General features: G+C 33.8%; 1 protein-coding gene across 4 annotated transcripts in view; it reads left to right on the top strand.

Annotated features, from left to right (window-relative positions):
- The window catches only part of NBEA (neurobeachin), a 774,301-nt gene that overhangs the window by 660,535 nt on the left and 101,345 nt on the right, over positions 1-12,421 (top strand). The window lies entirely within an intron of this gene.

The raw sequence follows: 12,421 nt of genomic DNA, 5'->3' as shown, positions 1-12,421 counted from the left end.
AAATTAAAGCCTGTTGATATGTTAATAAATTACTTGTGCATTGTTCCCATGCTTCATTGAATTTCTTAATAGGAGCTTCTTACAAATGGGCTAGAAACCTGAGACTATCCTGTGTAAAATCCATCAATAAACAAGATTTTAATGTATGAAAATATATCTTATTATACGCCTAATGGGAAAATGACATTTGAAGTATAATAATATAATTGGAAGGAAAAACTACTATAGTGCAATATTATCACAATGAAGAGATGTCCACTAAGAAGCACATGAAATTCTTGTAGTTATAATCAATACTACAAATGAAAATATTAATGGAGAGTTTTACTCTTCAGAAGCTCAAGGAAGAATTGAAATACTTGAATGATACAACCAAAAGCATTCTAAAAGATCTCTAACAACAAAAGTAGTTGTTTCTAAACAAACACTGGGAGTCCTGATCCCAGTAATAATTCTTAGCAGTGAATAAATCTAGAATTTGTTTCAATAAATATGTGGTACCCCAAATAAGTTCTATATTCTTTACTATATGAAAGAATTAAGAAACTATGAAATGTACAATGCCAAAAAAATAAATATTTATTTTCTTTCTTTACACCACCACATTACATAGGCTTCATGAAATTCTGTATTGTATCAGTTGGGAAACTTTTGAATGAACGTTTCAGAAAACACAGCTGAAATTGGCTTGAACAATAATGGGAATTGGGAAAAAAAATCAAGAGGTTGTAACTGGAACATGAAAAGAATGTAGGCTTCGCTCAAATATTTGTTTCTCTGTCACATGTTATGCAAGCTTAAGATGTTTTCTAAATTCTCTGAACTTGTTTGCTCATCTTTAAAATGAATACAATCATACTTACATAATAGGGTTGTTAAAAGATTTTAACACCGTAAAGTAGTTAAGGCACCTAGTATAATGCCTGACACACAAGTGGCATTCCGTGAGTGGCAGTGACACAGCAAATTTCTATAATTGTCAGTTGAGAGTTCACTACCTTTGGTATGATTGACAAAAACCTAGTGAACGTTTGTTTGATTCCTCTGATTTATTTTGTATTCTAACAAAATTAAAAAGTAATGCCATTTAATAAAATATTTTGAATTCAATCAATAATTCTGTTTTATCATCTATTTGAGTTGTCAAATTATCAAAACTGTAACATCAAAACACTAAGGTTATATTAAATGTTTATTAGAACTTTAGATGCACATTTATTTAGACTGAAATATTTTATATTTGTAATATTCTTACTTGTTCTTTGGCCCACTTAATTGAACACTTGGAGAGCACAGGAGCAAAAGAAAAAAGTTCTTTATCAGTAAGATTTTTTTAGACCTCTCATTTTATTAGACATCATAGGTTCAAGTTTTATTTATTATGTGTACAGGTTAGAGGCTATGTTTATTGTTTTACATGAGGGACAGCAGATGAAATAATCTGCCTTTGACCTATCTTTTCAACACCAACCAACAGTAGGTTTAGAGATTTCCTCCCCACTCGATTTATATAGATATTCCTTATGGAGATGTAACCTTATGGTGAAATCTATCTTACAATATGATATATGCTAGTGTTTCATTTATTTACAGATACTCATATGAACTCAACTCTTAAAGTATAGTGGTTACATGACTTTGACGTGAAGCACAGTCTTCTGCTCATTAAAGTGTAAATAGAATTTTCCTATTTCCCAGTCATGCCCTCTGATAAGTGAAATAGTTTCATCACAAAACCAAGTCCTACTCATATTGACATGAACATAAGACATCACATGCACATAGAATTTTCCTATTTCCCAGTCATGCCCTCTGATAAATGAAATAGTTTTATCACAAAACCAAGTCCTACTCATATTGACATGAACATAAGACATCACATGCACACACCCATTCATCGAGTGGAGAAAATAGATTTTGTTAACACCGGAGTTGTTTGACTGACAGATGATGATAAGCATAACCATTTTCCCAAATTATTATGCCACTTAATAAAAGGAAGTGATAATGCCTTGAGGCTTTGAAAAGTGCTAATGCAAATGGATGCACTGAAGTGTGAATACTCTTCAACCATCCACCCTTGATACTGCCAAATGTCTATCTACCACATAGAAAAGAGTTTATATTGGTAAGGTGGGGAATCCACGACTCAGAAATCTAGAGCAAGTTGGTTTGTTTTGTTGTTGTTGTGGTTGCTGTTGTCATTTTTGAGATGGAGTCTCCCTCTATCACCCAGGCTAGAGTGCAGTGGCACGATCTTGGCTCACTGCAGTCTCCACTAGAGCAAGTTTCTATGGTTATTTTATCTTTCTTTTTCACCATAAGTTAACAACATCTGAAATGAAATTAATTCCATTTACTTGATCATAATCTACCTAATGCTTAATTTTAAACAACAAAACAGGAAGTATGGGCAAAACTACTAGGTGTGTTAGTAGTAGTTAGGATGATATAAAACTAAAAGATAAAAGTGTAAATGTGTAAATTTAATTATATACCATCTGCCAAATAACCCTGCTGCCAAATTTGAAATATTTGTTTCAATATATGTTGAATGCTGCCTTAACATATAACCCACAGTATGTTGAAAATTGTTTTCATTAGACTTGCTTATATGGCAGTGCTGAGGGACAAGGTATTGATTGGCAGTGTTGGGATACTGTTTTAAACTCATGGGATATTCATTTATTTAAATTAATACTTTTATTCATTCATTCTTTCTTTCATTACACAAGCATTTATTGCTAACCTACTGTGTGCCAGACACTGGAGATACAAAGGCAATAAGACTTAGTCCATACCTTTAAGAAATTACAGTCATTTTTTTGTTTACCCAGTGACATATTAAGCTATTTTCCTTCTAATTGAAAAAATGAAAGAATCAAGAAAAGTGCAACTAAAAAGGTAGACTTCACAGACACTGGTAACCAGAAATAGTGAAGTGTTTTTGTGTTTGTTTATGTCTCCACTGTTGCTTGTTGGAGACATAATAGGGTGACAGGGAGCTTTATAGATTTATACGGAACTTCCAAAGCAGTCCTAGGCTCTGTTTGCTTATACTAAATGTCTCTTTATCCTCTTTTCTTGTTCCTTCCCACTTAGCCAACTGAATCACCCTTTCAGAAAAAGAGAGGGAAAAAAAAATCCTATAGAGCCTGTTCTGCTTTGAAAATTTTAGGCTGTTAAAGAAGGAACTGAAAACAGCAGGAACACTGTTTAGTGTATGCTCTTAGAAGAATCCTACCTATGGAAAGGAAAAGGAAAAGAAAGCCTGCTTTATGCACTTGAATTTCACCAGCCACATGTCACCTCTGTGTCTAAACCACAGCATTATCATGCAAAACTAGGTCAAATTCAGTCTCCTTTAACCTTTCTTTCCAGCTGAAACAGAGTATTAAGCAGTTAGAAGTGATCTTGAAACTAATTTGTAGCCCCATCATTATCCTACTTAATACCTGGAAAACTTCTAGAACTGACACATGAAGATTTAAGATGCTCCACTGTTTGTGGGTGAAAGTGTTTACTTTTCACTAAGATATGTAAAACTAATTTTCTTAGGAACTATCTTGGGATAATGATAACAATAATAGCCAATATTTTGCATGTGTTTATTATATGCCAGGCATTGTACTAAGCATCTTACATGGATTTTCTTGCTTTACCCTCACAACGCTATGATGAATTGCACTGGTTATATAGATTGCATTTTCTTCCATTTGTTACCTATTATTTTTCCATAATACATAGGTAGGATATTCTTTTTAAAAAAAAAAAAAAAAAAAGCTAGTGATCAATTTCTCTTCTATATGCCTCTACCTTTTCTAAATGCCCTGGCAGTTTTTATACGCTATCAAAAAAAACAAAAACAAAAACAAAAAAAAGAAAACACAAGGAAAGAAAAAGAAAAAAGAAAAACTGTCCCTATTATCCAGTAAGAATGAGTTCTTTTAAAATATCCTGCACATTGCTCAGTCATGTCAGATATGAGCAGAGGAGTCAAAAGAAATGTGGTCAGTGAGCCATTCCACACCTCCAAAGCTTTCGGTCCTATGTGGGACTAGCATTCCTGTGAAAGTGCTTAAAGCTGGGTGTAGTGGCTCACGCCTGTAATCCCAGCACTTTGGGAGGCGGAGTCAGGAGGATTGCTTGAGGCCAGGAGTTTGAGACCAACCTGAGCAACATAGCCAAACCCTGTCTCTACAAAAACTTAAATTAAGTGCTAATAGACTTTTTTTTTTTTTTTTTTAATTTCACTCTTGTCGCCCAGGCTGAAGTGCAATGGTGCAATCTTGGCTCAGTGCAACCTCTGCCTCCCGGGCTCAAGCAATTATCCTGCCTCAGCCTCCCCAGTAGCTGGGATTAAAGGCGTGCACCATCACGCCTGGCTAATTTTTGTATTTTTAGTAGAGATGGGGTTTCACCGTGTGGGCCAGGCTGCTCTCCAACTCCTGACCTCAGATGATCCACCTGCCTCGGCCTCCCAAAGTGTGGGGATTATCGTCGTGAGCCACTATGCCCAGCCACGTGCTAATAGATTTTGCTAATGCAACTTTAGATGAAAGATTAGCTTTCTTCATAATATACTCAATTCTACCCTATGAAAAAGTAAAAAAAGAAACACATTTAATTAATAGAAAAATATAATCTTAACACTTCTCTTTATTAATGTTTCATGACTTCAAGTTCTGTTCCTTAATAATGTATTTGAAAATTGTGTACTGATTTGCTGAAGTTCGTCAGAGGATGAAAGGCCATATTAAGCCAATTAGCAGTATAAAATTGCAAAGGGAATGTTTAATCCACACTTACGGAACACAATTTTAACATATTTTAGAGAAACAAATTTTCAAATCATTTAAAGCATTCTTACTTAGAACAACCCAAGACATAGGAAAGACTTGAATTGATTGGGAAGGTTTTGCTTGTTTTTGTACTCTATTTTAATTGATTTTGACTTTATTGTGAAAATTTTTAAACAAAGAAAAAGTACCAGTTCCTAATAACAATACCCATTAACCAATAGCTACATGTTATAATTGACAGTTTAGCTTTTATTGGTTTACTGAAGTATTTAAATAAATATATCATACTTTACCCCTAAATATTTCAGTATGAAAAATATTATTTTCCCATATAATCAGATCACCATCATTACATCAAACAAAACTAATGACAGTTCCCTAATATTATCTAACACTGTGCCTATAATCAAGGTTTTCTAATTATCTCCCATGTGTCTTAAAAATTGTTGTGCTTAAGCCAGGATTCAGTCAGCGACCACACAGTACATCTGATTCTTCTGTCTTATTTGTCTAAGGTTAGAATAGCTCCCAGCCACCCTATCACCCCCCCTTTTTTTTTCATGATATTGACTCATTTAAGAGAGCATACCAGTTATCGAACGTAACAATAACAGCCAATATTTTGCATGTGTTTATTATATGCCAATGCTAGGCTTCTGGATTTGTCTTTTGGTTCCTCATGTTGTCATTTAACTCACTGTAACTAGTAAGGTTTTGATGTATGCTGATTCAAATATCAGTGAAGATTGGTAATAGAAGCTTTTTTTGTTTTGTTTTGTTTTGAGACATTGTCTCACTTTGTCACCCAGGCTGGAGTGCAGTGGTGCAATCTTGGCTCACTACAACTTCTGCCTCCCAGATTCAGGTAATTCTCCTGCCGCAGCCTCCCAAGTAGCTGGGATTACATGTGCCCACCTCCACGCCTGGCTAATTTTTGTATTTTTAGTAGAGATGGGGTTTCATCATGTTGGCCAGGCTGATCTCGAACTCCTGGCCTCAAAGTGATCTACCTGCCTCCGTCTCCCAAAGTGCTGGGATTACAGGCATGAGCCACTGCCCCAACCAATAATAGAAATTATATATTTGGAAATATTTGGTCAGTAACACTTACTAGCCAAAATAAAAAGTTAATGTAGTTAACTTAAATTTATCAAAGTTAAAATGTTCACATGTGAAATATATTTCTAGATCATATAATTGTAAAAGCCATCTAAAATTCTCTCTATGAGATAAACCAAATTCATGATTAAACAGCAAAAAAAGAGCATATAGGGAAAACTAAAGTCTCCACATTCTCACTGCCGAGACAACTATTGATATACTGTCATGTATATTCTTCAAAAAATAAATTATACAAAGTAGAATTACTTGATCAAAACTATATGAATTTTTTAAATATTACCAATTTTCCCCACAAGAAATTTATACCAATTTATTTGCCAACAGCATTATGAGATACCATGTTTTCCAATACTGAGTATTATAAAACTTAATAATTGTTGACAATCTAGTTAATAAAAATAGTTTTTGTCTGACCTTTTAACAATTGTGAGTGTACTTACAATTTTTGATTACCTATAATAGAAAGTCAACTTATACTGGCTTTAATTTAAAATAAAAATTTTGTTAGCCCATATAACGGAGAAATCCAGGGATGGGTCAGTTCAGGAAAACTTGATCCAAGTGTTCACCAGAATTATCAGGACCCACACCTCTTACTTTTCTACATTGGCTTCACTCTCAAACAGGCTTCCCTGTGTTACAGTAATGATGTCTTTGTAACCCCGCTAGAGAAAGAGCTTTTGCCCGGATAGTTGCAGCAAAGTTTCATCCGATCAAGTTGAATCACATGCCCATTTCTGCAGCAGTCATAGTGCCAATGTGAATAAAATACTATGATTGACAGGTCTAGATCCCATGCCCACCCAGGGAGTCAGGTAGTGAGGTCAGCTCACCTGCACCAGGTGGAGAAGGAATGGTTCACAAAGGAAGAAGGCATAATGAATGCTAAACAGTAATAAAGAATAGGTATCCATTACATTGTAGGAACTGGTACTATTTTTTCTTATATATATTGGAAATTGGCATTTATTATTCTGCGAATTGCCTATTCATCATATCATTTCCTCATTTATTTAATTAGATTGTTCATTAGCTTCTTATTGATTTTTAAGAGCACGTTTTTAAGGAAACTCTTATGTGCTATGAATATTTTTCACTTTGTCTTGTCTTTTGATTTTTGCATAAAATTTTTTTCTAAAATTTCCACATAGAAGTTTTATATAATATTATATAATTGGGTTAATCGGTCTTCATTCATTTAGCATTTATTGCTCACTTTAAAAGGTTCAGGTACTATAGGTGTGAGAATAAAGAGATGAATAAAAGACAGGAAGTTTCTTCGAAGGGCTACACTACTGGGTTAAAAAGGTTAGAAAGTTGCCTATTACCAGATGGTGTCATGTAAGGATTTACAGATGCAATTTGAAAAACCTCCAAAAGAATGAGTTGAAGTTCCTTAGTCAGATAAAAAGGGAGCCCGGGAATTTACTTGAGCACAGAAGTGTCTGTAGTTATGATTTCTGTGTTGTCATAACAGAATTTTCAGAATGATGACAGGTAGTTCATGACTGAAAAAACAAAAAAGGTAAGAACTCTCAAAGCCTTTTCGAAGGATTTTCAAGCCCTTGATTACAAAAGATAACAAGATAACTTAGATATCTTAGAAGTTCAATGTCTTAAAAGTATTGAGATAACTAAAAGCTATTGTTAGAAGCCAGACAAATGAGTCAAATGTACCCAGCTTCAAGCTGTATCTAGCACAGAGCTGCAGCTGGTTCTGTAAAACTTCTAGCCACTGACTAGCAACATGATCTTCATTTGACTTTTCTTCAGTGTCCTCATTTGTAAGGATTTGGTCAAGTAGACCTGAATGTTTCCTTCCATTTCTGTGGACCTATGAGGAATGAGGAATTAAGTAGGTAATTATAAAAGAAAAAAGTCACATCAAGGGCCAGGCAAACTGCCTTACACCTGTAATACCAGCACTTTGGGAGGCCAAGGCAGAAGGATCACTTGAGGACAGGAGTTTGAGACCAGCCTGGGTAGCATAGTGAGATTTCATCTCTATTAAAAAATAAAGTCACATTAAGATCAGAATTTCATATTTAGCAATGAAAAACCAGTGCAGTAGTGTAGAATGTGGAGACCCAGGTACTTGTTTGCTCGTCATGAAATTAGGTTCATATTGAATGCCTTGCTGTCCTCAGAGACTTATGAAAATCAGTCTAGAAAATGGATGTGAAGACAATATGTTTCACAAATATATAGTATCATCGGCAGTTGTAATAGCAGTAGTAAACTCTTGAACATATTCTGTGTGCAGGTTTGAGTATTCCTTATCCATAATGCTTGGGACCAGAAGTGTTTCAGACTTCAGATTGTTTCAGATTTCAGACTATTTGCATATACACAATGAGATAGCTTGGGAACAGACCCAATTCTAAACAAAAAATTATTTCATTGCATATACACCATATTCCATATAGCCTGCAGGTCATCTTATATATATTTTTTTTTAAACTATTTTGTACATGAAACAAAGTTTGTGTTAAGTACATATGTCTGGAATTTTCCACTTAAGATGGTGTCATGTTGGCATGCAAAAAGTTCTGGAATTTGGAGCATTCCAGATGTCAAATTTTTGGATTAGGGATGCTCAGCCCATGTAACAGTAGAATCCTAGGACCATGAACATCATTAGCATTTTCAGTTTTTTTATGATATATTAGAATTCAGTGTTATTGACATTGCTTTAACTAGGCCTCTGATTTCTGCTGACAAACTTTTTTTTCTTGAAAATTATAATCTAGTTTGATGACACTGACCATTTATCAGATCAATCCACATTTATTTGTATTTATGTAAGTCAGTAACTCTATGCTCAGACTTTTATGTTCTCTAAAAGTTCTTCTGATGTTTCATGTAATACCATTTATACAATATGTTTTATTTATATAATTTTTGCAGTCATTTTTACTTATTAAATTTATATATTGTATACCTGTTCTAAGAAAAGGACTTTGTACAATATGCAGGTTTTAAAAGATAGAAAAATATTGATAAATCAAGGCTAAGAGAACAGAAAGAGAAAACAGAAAAATGAAACTAAAGAAAAAGTTAGCATGCAGAAATACACACCAAATGCATACCAGAATTTTTCAAAGTACAGTCTAAGGTATTGATTGTTTCTCATAAAAAATAAAAAAAATAAAATAAAGAGAAACACTGGAATAAACACATTTAAACAATTATATTTACAATAGTATTTCTCAGAGCCTTAAGATCATGTAACTCCCCACAAACCTCTGGTAGAATTTTTGTTTCATGTAGTAAAGTCACAAAGGTTTTTTTTAGGAAAACCAAACTTGGCCGGGAGCGGTGGCTCAAGCCTGTAATCCCAGCACTTTGGGAGGCCGAGACGGGCGGATCACGAGGTCAGGAGATCGAGACCATCCTGGCTAACACAGTGAAACCTCGTCTCTACTAAAAATACAAAAAACTAGCCGGGCGAGGTGGCGGGCGCCTGTAGTCCCAGCTACTCGGGAGGCTGAGGCAGGAGAATGGCGTGAACCCGGGAGGCAGAGCTTGCAGTGAGCTGAGATCCGGCCACTGCACTCCAGCCCGGGCGACAGAGCGAGACTCCATCTCAAAAAAAAAAAAAAAAAGGAAAACCAAACTTTTTGTAGCACTGAAGTTTGAGACAGATTTCTCTCTTTGGTCTTCAAAACAGGCAAATTGAGTGATAAGAGTAGAGAAAATTCTCAGCATTATTTCTTCAATAACTACAGTAGTGTTTCATGTGACCATCCTAATACTACACATGTAATTTCTCGTAAATTTTATAAGGAATGCGAATTTTTGTACATTAGTCACTTCTTGAATTCTTTCATATTGGAAATAGTGCTTTTTTTGCAAGCTATGTAGGCTTTTTGCCAGTTTTTAAAACTGAATTATAATAATAAAGTTTTATAGGGATAGAAATGTTATTTTTCATTTTTGCATTTTTTGCACAATTTTTGCCTATTTGTTAAAGTGTTCACCTGTAACATAAAAACTAACAAAGACAAAACAGCAATAAATCTAAAAATAGGGTTTAAACTTTCAGTTAAACTTTTGTATATGGTAACACTTCAAAAGCACAGAGGTCACTGAATCCAAATGCCCACTGTTTGACAGAAAAGGAAACTATTTATTGATGTAGTAACTATGATGGAAATTGAAAAGTATTGCAAAGTAAATTTATAAATTTTACTAAGTGTAGCCTTACCTTTTGACCAGAATTCTTACCATATGCATCTGCCAAAATTCAAATGATATTGACATTGCAGTATTTGCTAAAATTTTTAAAGTATAGCAAAGTTACAACCTTGTCAATATGTAGGTAAGTAGGTAATTGATTGATGGATGGATAAAAATGATAGGTATCTATTATGATCTCTTTAGAAAATATGTCATCTATGACAAAATTCTCATTTCCCTAAACAAACATTTTGAAGCTTTCTGCTTTCTAATTATTTATTACTGTTTGACTATTAGAAGCAAAACGATAGAAAAATATTAAGTACAAAGCAAATCACTTTCATTATGTTCCATAAAAGTCATTTCTAACCTTGTTAGGTAAAAATTCAAAATTAGAAATATATTGTAAGAAGTGACTAATAGAGGAATATGCAGACTTTAATACCGTGCAGCTGTTTCCTACATAGCATTACTCTGTAAAACACTGCAATAAAATGACTTTGATGAAACTTGTGTAAAATAAAAAATATAAGTCTTTTCCTTTTCCAGAAATGTAAGAGAAGACTGGAAAAGATTAGAGGAAGAGCCATGCTCCTTTTTAAAGAATGCTTTGTGAGATTTTACAGGACAAACAGTATCAGATAAGATCAAACCTTAGGTATTGCACAGACATTTTATGCATGCAAAAGGTCTATTAGCATATTCACAACAGAACAAAGTATTAAACATTTTCAGTGCTTTGAAAATATACTTACTGAGTTAGAAAAACATATCTGAACATCTAGTAAAGTATAAAATATGTAGGTAATTTTAAATGAAAAACTGATTACTTTGGGCCAGGCGTGGTAGCTTATGCCTGTAATCCCAGCACTTTGGGAGGCCGAGGCTGGCAGATTACGAGGTCAGGAGATAGAGACCATCCTGGCTAACACGGTGAAACCCCATCTCTACTAAAAATATAAAAAATTAGCCGGGCGTGGTGGCGGGTGCCTGTAGTTCCAGCTACTTGGGAGGCTGAGGCAGGAGAATGGCATGAACCTGGGAGGCAGAGCTTGCAGTGAGCCGAGATCATGACACTGTACTCCAGCCTGGGCAGCAGAGCGGAACTCTGTCTCAAAAAATAAATAAATAAATAAATAAATAAATAAATAAAATAAAAAACTCATTACTTCAATTCCATAACAGACTTTACATTCATTTCACTTTGTAACAATTACTATTTTACCAATAATGTAATTATGTTGTTTTAAATAGTATTAAGATTTTATGTAATGTTTAACAAAATTACATTACCTTTCTTACATCTATCTAAAGAGATTTGAGAGATAATCAATGAAATTTAACACAATAAAGTTTAAACCTTAGAACATTTTTTAAAAATCTAAATTTTTATACTATCATACTTTGTTTTACAAAATGAAGACAAAAAAGTTTAGGAACCTTAAAATATTAACATTCTTGTGCATGAAAAATACAACTTTTATATAAATAAATTGTTGAGTCTTTGTTAATCATAATTAAAGTTAACAAAAAATGAACATAATTTACAAATAATTTAAATATTCAGGATAAGCACCCTTGCAAATAAGAGTTTATTATGGAAATTCTGACAGACTTTTTACTGCTGATGACCTCATTGTGTTATTTGAATTAGTCTCCTGAAGCCAAAAGAAAAGGCTCATAACAATTTATAAATGAATCTTCCTCTCTTGTGTAACATTATGTGTTCCATTGAAACACTAATTTTCTACTACTTCTCTTGTTAAAATTAAGCCTTCGAGGGATCTTCATAGTTGATTATAAATATTAAATTTTGAAATAAAGTAGTTAGACATTGTACTTAGTACTCTTCTTTTGTTTTCTCTATAAACATACTTACTTTTATAGTATGCAACTTAAATCAAAATAATGTGCTTATTTGATACCATAAGCACGGACTCTGTATACCATTAATCCAAAATCAGACAAAAACTTAAGCTAAGGAAGTTTGCTATTGGAAATCATGAAGATGGTGTGCTGGAAATTCCTAATGATTAGATGTGCTAAAATTTTGAGACTATGATGCAATTAAGCACATGCTTTATTGAAGAAATCAGTATAGGGATTAGCATCATAATCAGTAAATAGGGTGGTGGCACTCATAGGAGAGGTCTTAGTGGCCTCAGCAAAATGCTTTCCAGGGAATCTGAATTTCCTGAATTATTCCATCACCCTTAGGTGTGTAGTTTAATAATAAAAAGGATAGTTGTTCCATCTATATACTAATAGAATAAGACTAACATTCTGTCAGGGGTCCATATGGAGGGTTGTCTTTCACA

This window comes from Rhinopithecus roxellana, chromosome 18 (assembly GCF_007565055.1).
Source record: "Rhinopithecus roxellana isolate Shanxi Qingling chromosome 18, ASM756505v1, whole genome shotgun sequence".
Lineage (NCBI taxonomy): Eukaryota > Metazoa > Chordata > Mammalia > Primates > Cercopithecidae > Rhinopithecus > Rhinopithecus roxellana.
Note: the sequence above shows the minus strand (reverse complement) of the source record. Positions and strands in the feature narration are given on the sequence as shown.